The sequence below is a fragment of the Sinohyriopsis cumingii genome, chromosome 8 (genome assembly GCF_028554795.1).
Source record: "Sinohyriopsis cumingii isolate HCF-2022 chromosome 8, ASM2855479v2, whole genome shotgun sequence".
In the NCBI taxonomy this organism is placed as follows: Eukaryota; Metazoa; Mollusca; class Bivalvia; order Unionida; family Unionidae; genus Sinohyriopsis; species Sinohyriopsis cumingii.
This window is the reverse complement of record NC_142968.1, coordinates 100,182,642-100,193,744: the sequence shown is the minus strand read 5'-3', so window position 1 is coordinate 100,193,744 and position 11,103 is coordinate 100,182,642.

The window sequence follows — 11,103 nt, the reverse complement described above, 5'->3', positions numbered from 1 at the left end:
CAAGGCTGATCTTGGTTGCACGTTTCGGCACAAGTACGGCACAAGGAAAACATCAGTTTGCCTTGGCAATGGTGTGGTAAGACGGGATGGTACAAGTCCTTGGGAGGCAAAACTTTGCACTTGATCAAGCCTTCGTATTGTCGAATGTTTTTCAGGTCGATGTGTTCCGTGAACAATTGTGGGTGCTCTGCAGGAAAGCGACAATATTTGCACACGTAGGGATACAGCGAACAGACGTCCAAGTATTTGATTTCTTCTCCTTTCTCTTCGTCGGCTTGGTACAGCAAACAGGTGGCATTGGTCCTTCCTCCGTACAAACTATCCCTCGGGTTCAGCGGGTCCATGAACTGGTAACTTTCCACGAGACGTTTAAACTCGGGATCGGTTTTCAAACGGTGATCGTATTCGTGTTCCCACAGTTCCACCACTTGGTATCCTTCCTTTTCTAATTTTAGGCATCGCTGACAAGTGGCCTGGTACAAGTCTTCCATGGTTCGTTGTAAAAACTGATTTTTAGTGTCACGGTCAGGGTAACAGACGGGGCATCCGTGAAATAAGCAACCGTTAAATTCGTACACGATCTTGGGGTTTTCTAAGTCCCAGCCATCGACCGAATGCGTTCCGATGGTCTTTTCGCCCCCTCCGTTGCGGGCATGCTGAATCCACTTCTCTTCCTTGTCGCACAAGTAATGTAACCAGCGTAGGGCTTTGACCGAGTATTGACGTTTGACATAGTTGGTCGTTTGAGGGCTGATGACAGCCACGGTGTTTTCAGGCATGAATCGCTGGCGGTACACTAAGGAACACGCTTTGGCAATGGTGCAAGCTTCTTTCAAAGGATCGACCCCTCCGTGTTCCATGAACAGTTCTCGAAATTTTCCACAGCAACGTCGTAAAATGTCCACGTCGGAACGACAGTACTTTAACATTTCTTCCTGAAAGTCGAAAGGGTCCGAAGCTTGAGCCTGGTACCAAGCGTAGAAATCTTCTCGTTGTTCGGTACGCATGTTGTCGGGGTCGTAATCGTGAGCCTCAGGCAAATGGGGTAGAATGGCATGTTGATTGGCTTCCGTATTGAAAAAGTGAGGAAAGTACCCTTTAGCCATTTCTGTCATTCCAAACGTTTTAGGCATTCGACTCAAAGGCATGGCCAAATAGTTCATGGAATCTTTAAACTGTACTTGTCCCACTTGCATGAAAATGATTTTGGCTCCGTTCAAAATCACTTTAGGACGTTCGGTGCCTTCTTCCGTATAGTACCTCAAAAGAACCTGCCCATCGTATCCGGAGAAATTGTGAGCCATCACCGTGGCATGACGATGACAATCTCCGTAACGTTCGATGTCCTCTTGGCTCCACGTCTTGTCGATGGGGTCTAAGACCGATCGGGCGAAATCGGCTAACGTGTTCGGTCCTCGAAAGATTTTTTCACGCCCTCCAGGAATCTTACTGCAGTGAGGGCAATGACTGAAGATAGGTTCTTGAATGCACTTTTCACACGCTCGATGAGCCACGCAGAAATTAGGAATGTGAATGCCGGTCTCTTGCATGCATTCGAAATCGAAAAAGATGAAATTGCCTTTCTTCTTGTGACCATCCTCTTTCTCTGGTGGGGATTGGTATTTTTGCACGTGGCATTGGTGTTCCAAGTCCACGATGTGGTGACAAATCTGACATTTTTTCTTTCCTGAACATACCTGTGCCTTGGCACTGTTGGTAAGTATGCCTTGTCCACACGTAGGGCACAATCTCAGGAGTTGACAAGCACATTTCTGCTGTGAACCTTGCGTCTTCAAATGTTGTTGGTAACAGGCAGGGCTGACAAACGTGCGCAGACAAGCAGGACAAAGCAATGGTTTTTGCCCTTCGCTCAGACAGGGTGGACAGGCCAAACATCCTGAGCATTTCGATCCACAATGTTTGTGTTGCTCTCGATTTTTATAGCCATAGTCACATTTGTCACAGTAATAACTGTATCCCAGGAATGCAGTGATACTGGCAATGGTATCGAAATGGTCATCGTGATGATAAAGGTGAATGTATTTTCCGTTCTTAAGGTCTTTCCCTCGAAACAACAGAGGTCCGCGCACTTCTTGAGGGTGCACTTTCAAGGTGTAGAATGGAGCAATGACATCTTGCAATTTTTGCATTTCAGGAATCCCGCAGGGTGTGTCTTTGGACAGGCCAGCTTGTTGTAACAGGAGTTCTGCTTCACTTCGTTGTTTGGCTCGGTCCGATTGTCGAATGTTCTCCCAGGTCTTGAGAATTGTGAATTTGGACGAGACTCTTTTTGGTGCTGCGAAGGTCGTTCACCAATAACACCTTATTGCGTTGTCCGGTCCCTTGAGGAGGAGAGACGTGGGTCGATGTACTTCAGAGTGTGGTGATGCGTAAAATATTTCCACATGCGTTCTTTCAAAGTGCGTTGAAAACGTTCCACGATGCTGGTTCTGGTTTCGGGATTCTCGGTGGTAAAAAAATGAATGTCACGTTTCTTTAATTCTTTTTGGAAAGCTTGGTTCAGAAATTCGGTGCCTTTGTCCGTTTGCCATCGAAGAGGGTGACGACCGCTTTGTTTCAACACCCGTTGCAGGGCTCGCACTAACTCGCTGCTCGATTTGGAAGTCAAGGGCACGACCCAGGCAAATTTGGAAAAGACGTCGATGACACAAAACAAATATTTGTAGCCACGATTGTAGCTGGCCAAATGAGAGACATCGGCTAAATCGGCTTGCCATTGATGATCGATGCCTTCCACTCGGGTGCGACTTCTGGCAAACTTGCGTCGAATGGGTTTGTGTAAAGTGTAGGTAGCTTGTTCTTGTAACCATCGTTGCACTTGAGGTAAACGGAGACTTTTCAGTCGAGTTTTGGCAGCACGATACAATTTTTGAACTCCTGCGTAACCTGCAGGATGGGAGGGATCGTAGTAAATGCTGGCTAAGACTTTTTCCATTTTTTTGTGTTGGTTGGTGTGTTAATAAGACACCCACTCTTGGAGGATGTTACTCTTTTTCTCTTGGGGTACTTTCTTGGATTGCAATGCTTTGCGTGTGCGACCGGCAATAGGTGTCGAAGAGGAGGATGTCTGAGCGGGGGATATCGGTTCTTGTTTCACTTCTGTCTTCACTTTCTTTTTCTCTTGTGATGAAGAAGGGGTGGCCATCATCTTTTTAATCCATCGAATTCTGGAGGTAGATGGTGTTGTTAACTTGCGTACTTTTTCTGGTGGAGTTTGAAACCCTTCTTCTTCTTCTCCTTTTTCTGTCTTGGTCACGGGTAGTGGTGGTACTGGTACTGGTGATGGTGCTGGACTTTTCATCAAGGTCTTAAAATCTTTCAGAGTGGGTAGAGCTGTTTCGTCTAAAGCTTTCTGGTGAAAGAGTTGCAGTCGTTGCAAGAGTTGACCGTACTTTTGCGATTTTTCTGTTTCGGACAAATCTTGGCGATCCATCAAGGACTGCAATTCGTGTTGTAACTGGGACATCTCGCTCAAATTGGGATTGGGAGGTAAATGCGGGGTGCGTTGTTCTTGCCACCGATGGTATTCCATCCATCGTTTGTAAGGCACTAAAGCTAGTTTTCGTCCTTCCATGGGGTTGTCAGGGGTCGATTCTGAGATCTTGTGACTTCCGAGGGCCTTTTTATCTTGCTCCCACCAGTCCTCCCAACATGAACCGCTAGGTCCAGCAATGAGCATGTTAAAAGGATGGCGAAGATACAAAGCCTCCCAACTGGCACGATCTAAGTGTTCGTCGATGACTTTGACAGTAGAGGAAGAGGGAGCAGAGACAGCAGAGGTAGCCATAGTGTGAGAAATGTCACTTGTGACACGAAAACAGACAAGACAAGAGTTTATATACTTTTTTCAGAACACGTTCATTGAATGTTTTTTTTCAAACATGAATACGAAAGGCAAAAATACATAAAAGCCAAAGGCTTAAGTACAAGAATAAAAGGCACATGATAACCATGAACGTGGAATAAAAACAAGTGTCTGTACAACAACCACATGTTTTGGGTAAAGTTCTAACCAGTTCTATAGTAGGGGGTAAGGTCACACAAGTGTCCTCCCGAAAGGGTCTTTCAGGCCTGTCCACGACAGTCACGTCCAGGGTGACGGGTTCTTCTGGCACCGTCACTAACACGGGTTGAAAAGTAACTTTTTTCCTTGAATAACTCTCGTGCATACTGGGCCACCTCTTGGGTCCAAGCCAAACCAATCTGGTTTCTTCCTCGTCAACGACATGGTAAGTTACTTCAATGAACAATGAACTATCGATCTTGCCTAGGGTTCCTTTTTATATACAGACCAATACCGACGTGACCGTACGGCAACGTAAAGTGATTGGGAAGTCGCACTCGCTTCTGGTATACAATTTGATAGACTTTTTCCAAGGGTCGACTGACGATGTGGTGAGTGGGCAAACGTACAATTTTGTTCGGTTGATAGGTGGTCACTTTAAAGCTTCTATCCTCTCCCGATTGCAAGGTTTCTTTCAATACCCCAAAGTTGACCACTCGACTGGTACGATGATTCAGAGTCAGGTCCTTTCACTTTGCACGTCGTGTGCACTTCTCCTTGTTTGTCCCGGTATTCGTAGCCGTAATTTTTGGGGCCACCACTGACGAAACTTAGAATCTTGTCGTCGGGATGCTCGTCTGTCCAGGCTCCTAAACGGTCTCCTTCGATGTCAGGGTGATGTTGAATCGGGTGATGGATGTAAATGCAACTGTCCGTGTCAAAGTACAGGACGCGTTCTCCTAACAGTTCTAAAGCTTCGTACAGTTTTAAGCGAGCATGAACTGTCACGTAAGCCGCAATGATGACATTTCCAAAAGGGTCGTCTTGTACAAAGTCCAGATCTTCTTCGTAATTGACCAAGATCAAATCCTCGCGAACGACGTCCACGTGTTTCATGTATTTGGTTTTGTCGTGAATCATTTGGAAGTAGCGGGAAGGTTCTGTCAAATATTCCGTCTTGGGTAAACACGGGCGTTGTGCCATTTTACCCCACAAGCAATTTAACATCACTTTGGCAAACGATCGCCTGCCTTCGTTTTTCTCTATGTGGTCTAAAGAGATGCCTTCTTGTTCATAGTATTTCTCTTTGAATTGTATTTGGTCTTCGGGAGTGTGACACCAGGACGGATAGCCGCTGGCTTCTTGCTTCAGTTTCAAAAAGGCATCCACGTAGTCGGCGAAAATGCCTTTCTGCGTGGGGTCACCCTTGTGGTATTGTTGTGTCTTAGGAAAGTGGCAAATTTCGTACACTTCTAACAGTTGGTATCCCATGTCCAGAGCTTTGAACAATTCTACGCTGACCCAGGTTCCCGTCAAGGCACGTTCTTCCTGGGTGTGATGGCAAGGTTGATCTAGGTTGCACGTTTCGGCACAAGTACGGCACAAGGGAAACATCAGTTTGCCTTGACAATGGTGAGGTAAGACGGGATGGTATAGGTTCGTGGGAGGCAAAACTTTGCACTTGATCAAGCCTTCGTATTGTCGAATGTTTTTAAGGTCGATGTGTTCCGTCAGCAATTGTGGGTGTCCTACAGGAAAGTGACAATATTTGCACACGTAGGGATACAGCGAACACACGTCCAAGTATTTGATTTCTTCTCCTTTCTCTTCGTCGGCTTGGTACAGCAAACAGGTGGCATTGGTCCTTCCTCCGTACAAACTATCCCTCGGGTTCAGTGGGTCCATGAACTGGTAATTTTCCACGAGGCGTTTAAACTCGGGATCGATTTTCATACGGTGATCGTACTCGTGTTCCCACATTTCCACCACTTGGTATCCTTGCTGTTCTAACTTTAGGCGTCGCTGACAAGTGGCCTGGTACAAGTCTTCCATGGTTCTTTGTAAAAACTGATTTTTAGTGTCACGGTCAGGGTAACAGACGGGACATCCGTGAAATAAGCAACCGTTAAACTCGTACACGATCTTGGGGTTTTCTAAGTCCCAGCCATCGACCGAATACGTTCCGATGGTCTTTTCACCCCCTCCGTTGCGGGCATGCTAAATCCTTTTGTCTTCCTTGTCGCACAAGTAATGTAACCAACGTAGGGCTTTGACCGAGTATTGACGTTTGACAAAGTGGGTCGTTTGAGGACTGATGACAGCCACGGTGTTTTCAGGCATGAATCGTTGTCGATACACTAAGGAACACGCTTTGGCAATGGTGCAAGCTTCTTTCAAAGGATCGACCGCTCCGTGTTCCATAAACAGTTCTCGAAATTTTCCACAGCAACGCCGTAAAATGTCCACGTCGGAACGACAATACTTTAGCATTTCTTCCTGAAAGTCGAAAGGGTCCGAGGCGTGAGCCTGGTACCAAGCGTAGAAAGCTTCTCGTTGTTCGGTACGCATGTTGTCGGGGTCGTAATAGTGAGCCTCAGGTAAATGGGGTAGAACGGCGTGTTGATTGGCTTCCGTATTGAAAAAGTGTGGAAAGTACCCTTTAGCCATGTCTGTCATTCCAAACGTTTTAGGCATTCGGCTCAAAGGCATGGCCAAGTAACTCATCGAATCTTTAAACTGCACTTGTCCCACTTGCATGAAAATGATTTTGGCTCCGTTCAAAGTCACTTTAGGACGCTCGGTGCCTTGTTCCGTATAGTATCTGAGAAGAAACTGTCCATCGTATCCGGAGAAATTGTGAGCCATCACTGTGGCATGACGATGACAATCTCCGTAACGTTCGATGTCCTCTTGGCTCCACGTCTTGTCGATGGGGTCTAAGACCCATTGGGCAAAATCGGCTAACGTGTTCGGTCCTCGAAAGATTTTTTCACGCCCTCCAGGAATCTTGCTGCAGTGAGGGCAATGACTGAAGATAGGTTCTTGAATGCACTTCTCGCACGCTCGATGAGCCACGCAGAAATTAGGAATGTGAATGCCGGTCTCTTGCATGCATTCGAAATCGAAAAAGATGAAATTGCCTTTCTTCTTGTGACCGTCCTCTTTCTCTGGTGGGGGTTGGTATTTTTGCACGTAACATTGGTGTTCCAAGTCCACGATGTGGTGACAAATGTGACATTTTTTCTTTCCTCGACATACGTGTGCCTTGGTACTATTGGTACGTATGCCTTGTCCACAGGTAGGGCACAATATCAGGAGTTGACAAGCACATTTCTTCTGTGAACCTTGTGTTTTCAAATGTTGTTGGTAACAGGTAGGGCTGACAAACGTGCGCAGACAAGTCGAACAAGGCACTGGTTCTTCGCTCAGACAGGGTGGAGAGGCCAAACATCCTGAGCATTTCCATCCACAATGCTTGTGTTGCTCTCGATTGTTATAACCATAATCACGTTTCTCACAGTAATATCTGTATCCCAGGAATCCGGTGATAGTGGTAATGGTATCGAAATGGTCATCGTGATAATAAACATGAATGTATTTTCCGTCCTTAAAGTCTTGGCCTCGAACCAACAGAGGTCCGCGCATTTCTTGAGGGTGCACTTTCAAGGTGTAGCGTGGAGCTAGGGCATCTTGCAATTTTTGCATCTCAGGAATGCCACAGGGTGTGTCTTTGGACAGACCAGCTTGTTGCAACAGGAGTTCTGCTTCATTTCGTTGTTTGACTCGATGGGAACGTTGAATAGTGTTCCAGGCTCTTTTCCATTCTGTCGTGTCGTTCTTGTTGGCATAGATTCGTCCCACCACGATGGCTCGAGCTAAACACATCTGGTCTTGAGGGTTGTTAATTCGGACGAGACTTGTTTTGGTGTTGCGAAGGTCGTCCACCAATAACATCTTTTTGCGTCCAGTCCCTTGAGGAGGAGAGACGTGGGCCATTTTCATTGTGGCTTTACCATCGGTGATGTCAAACTGGTCATTAGATTGTTGTACGTGTTGAATCTTGTCCATGACTTTGGAAGGGGTTAGTTCTGCGGGTCTGCTAAACTCGATCCAAACAGGGGATTTCAAACCGTCGTGATCTATGGATAGTGTCAAGCGATCGTCTTCTTTGGGTTGACATTGTCGCTTGAGTGCGGTGAGCAAAGAATCCCACATCTCGGTGATAAACCCTTCTGCTTTCTCTAAGGGTACGTCGGACTTGAAATCTTTAAACTTCACCGTGTAGGTGTAAGCCGTAGTTCTAAATTTTCTAGAGGAGCGCTTTTCCGTCTCTCGAATGGAATAGTACTTTTCAGGGTTGACTAAGGGTGGTGAACTTGGTTTAGAGGGTTCGGATTCTGGTTCACTCATGTCCTCTTCAAAATCACTGGCATGAATTTGTGCCAAGATTTCAGCCCTGGTACGAGGCGATAGATCACGTTTCTGCCTCTTACTTTCTTCTTCTTCTTTCTTCTCGAATGAATAGGATCGTTTCATCTTGAGTGCAAAACGTCAAATGACTCAAGTTTAAACACCATAGACTAATTTATAGTCATGGCAGACCAGCGTATATAAAAGGGTGTGTGTCTTGTCCTTTTCACTATTCATTTCACTCTCAAGCCGAGCACAACGATGGAAGAGACTAACCAAATCGAACGTTTCGTCAGAGCTTTGCGAGGGGTCATTAGAAAATTCTCTTCAGACCAGCCCACGGACTACTCTCCTTCCTTTCGAGATAAAAGTCAAGATACTTGCTATATCTGTAAGAAGAAAGGGCATTGGTCTTCAGAGTGTCCAGACCGTCAAAAAAGAAAAAAAAACAGGGGCTAAAAAAGACAAAAGTCAAGATACCTGTTATTATTGTAAAGAAAAAAGGACATTGGTCTCCAGATTGCCCGAAAAAAGAAACAAGAGGAGTCAGAAGAAAAGAAGGATTCTTCAGAAGAAGAGAGGGATTCTTCGGAAGAAGAGAGGGATTCTTCAGAGGAAGAAGAGGAAGAAAGAAGACAATTCTATTTACAAGAGGCAAAGAAACAGGAGAAGAAAAGAAGAAGGGAAGAAAATGAGGAAAAGACGGTGAAGAAATTCAAAAAACAGAAAGACTAAATAAGGAGAAAGAAGAAGTCAATGAACTTTTAATTAAAGTGTTGTGTTGTGAATTGTGAATTGGATTGTAAAAAATGGAGAAAAGAATACATTAATGATATAAGGTAAGTGTCTTTGAGTTTTGATTTTAAAATAAGAAGCTACACTCACGCACTCATACACAGACACGTACTATAAGGGTAAAATGGGTGGGGTTTATTTTTGAGTTATTGGCAAATTGAAATTGTATTTCTTTTCGAGAAATGTGGGTGGCCCTGAAAAGGGCCTTTTTTGGTGTAGGGGTGAGTTTAACCAATCAACTTTAACTGCCTTAAGCCTTTGCCACGGCGAAGGCCTACTTCTGAACTGCGTAATGTTGATGATGATGATTGAGTTGAAATCACTAAGGGTGGTACGGCAGGCTTAGTCACAGGGTTGACGTGTTTAGCTCGGGAAGGTCGTATTCTCTTCGGTCGTGAAAAGAAGTCTGATACATTTGTTTCAGACTTCTTAACTCCGCTAAAATGTCCAACAGTACCGTGACCGTTTGATTTTCACCCTCTTGTTTCTTTGCTGCTACTTCTTCTTGCTGTTGTTGCTGTTGTTTTTTTCTTACCTCTTCTTCTTGCTGCTGCTGCTGCTGCTGTAGGAGAAAAGCTTGTTCCGCTTCCTTTTGTCGTTGTATAAATTTCTCCAATTCTTCCTTCTGTCTCTGTCTAAAATTCTCCACTTGCGGTAATGAAGAAGGTAACGAAGGTTCCGGAACAAATTCTTGCGAGGTAAGAAAATCCACAAAATCCCAATGTACCTCTTCTGAAAGTAAGTCCGGGTTCCCTTGGGCAGTCTCCCCTGCTGGTGCACCCCAATGGATCGTTTTCTGAGTTTCCGTCATGTTGAATCACTGTCGCATAGATTGACTGCACACAAGCGCTAGCGAATCTATATAGACCACGTGACGTCACAAACTGTTCTCTTCGGATTGGATGCGAGCTGACTGAATTTTGTAACGCGTGTTCGGATTGGTGAATGAACTCAATCCGTTTCAATCCTACCTCTGCCTATAAATAAGCGCAGTTCACTACATTGATTCACCTGTTCTTGTCGCTTCAAGATGTGGACCACAGTTGAGTCATCCACCCTTGTGTCTTCCATGATGTTTAGGACGGACATACCCATGTATGTCCGATCCAAATGGACCGTTGTCCACAGGACAAACACCAGTCTGTGGATACGTAGGATCTACGTTGAAAGACAAGGATGCCTGAAAAGAGTGCTGATTTACGGACCAACAGTGAGACGCAGCCTAAGAACAAGAAGAAGAAGACCAATGCGGTGCCCTTTATGTTAATGGATACATTAACATAAACCCAAAGGCCCTTTTCAGGGCCAGCCATATTTCTCGAAAAGAGATAGCCTTTCCATTGCCTACCCCTTTTTTTAAATTTAAATTTAAATTTAAATTTAAATTTTTTTTTTAAAAAAAAAATCCCATATTCAATTCCCCTTGTCCCTAGACAAACCCAAACTCTATTCCCCCATGTTAAATTCCCCCTTGTACGTAGAGTGACCCACGATTTTTCACCATGTTCAATTCCCCTTGTACGTAGAGTGGCCCACGATTTTTCGCCATGTTAAATTTCCCTTGTACGTAGAGTGGCCCAGGGGTCCCTGTAATGCTAATTCCCATTGTACGTAGGGTGGCCCCATTTACTACTCCCTATACAGTCCCAGGGGTTTTTGTCCATGTTAAATTTACATAGACCCTGTACAGGCCCAGGGGGGTGTTAATGTTAAATTTACACAGACCCTATAGTGCCGGTCCTGTATTCCCCATGTTAAATTACATAGACCCTATAGTGCCGGGCTAGTTTTCCCCATGTTAAATTTACATAGACCCAATAGTGCCGGGACCCTGTTTTTAATGTTAAGTCCCATAGACCCTGAATCGCTCCCATTTACTACTGTCACCTCTGTTCATTCTTATTATCCCATGTTAAAAGTGACGCTACACATTTTGTCACTATACAGCCCCACGACCTTTTTTGACTGGGTTTTCCTTTGTCTCTATACAGCCCCACTATACTACTAACGTGAATCAAATATTTGTGACTAGGTTTATTTCATGTTGACGACTCATTTTATATTTACATTGTCCCCATACCGACCCATAACGG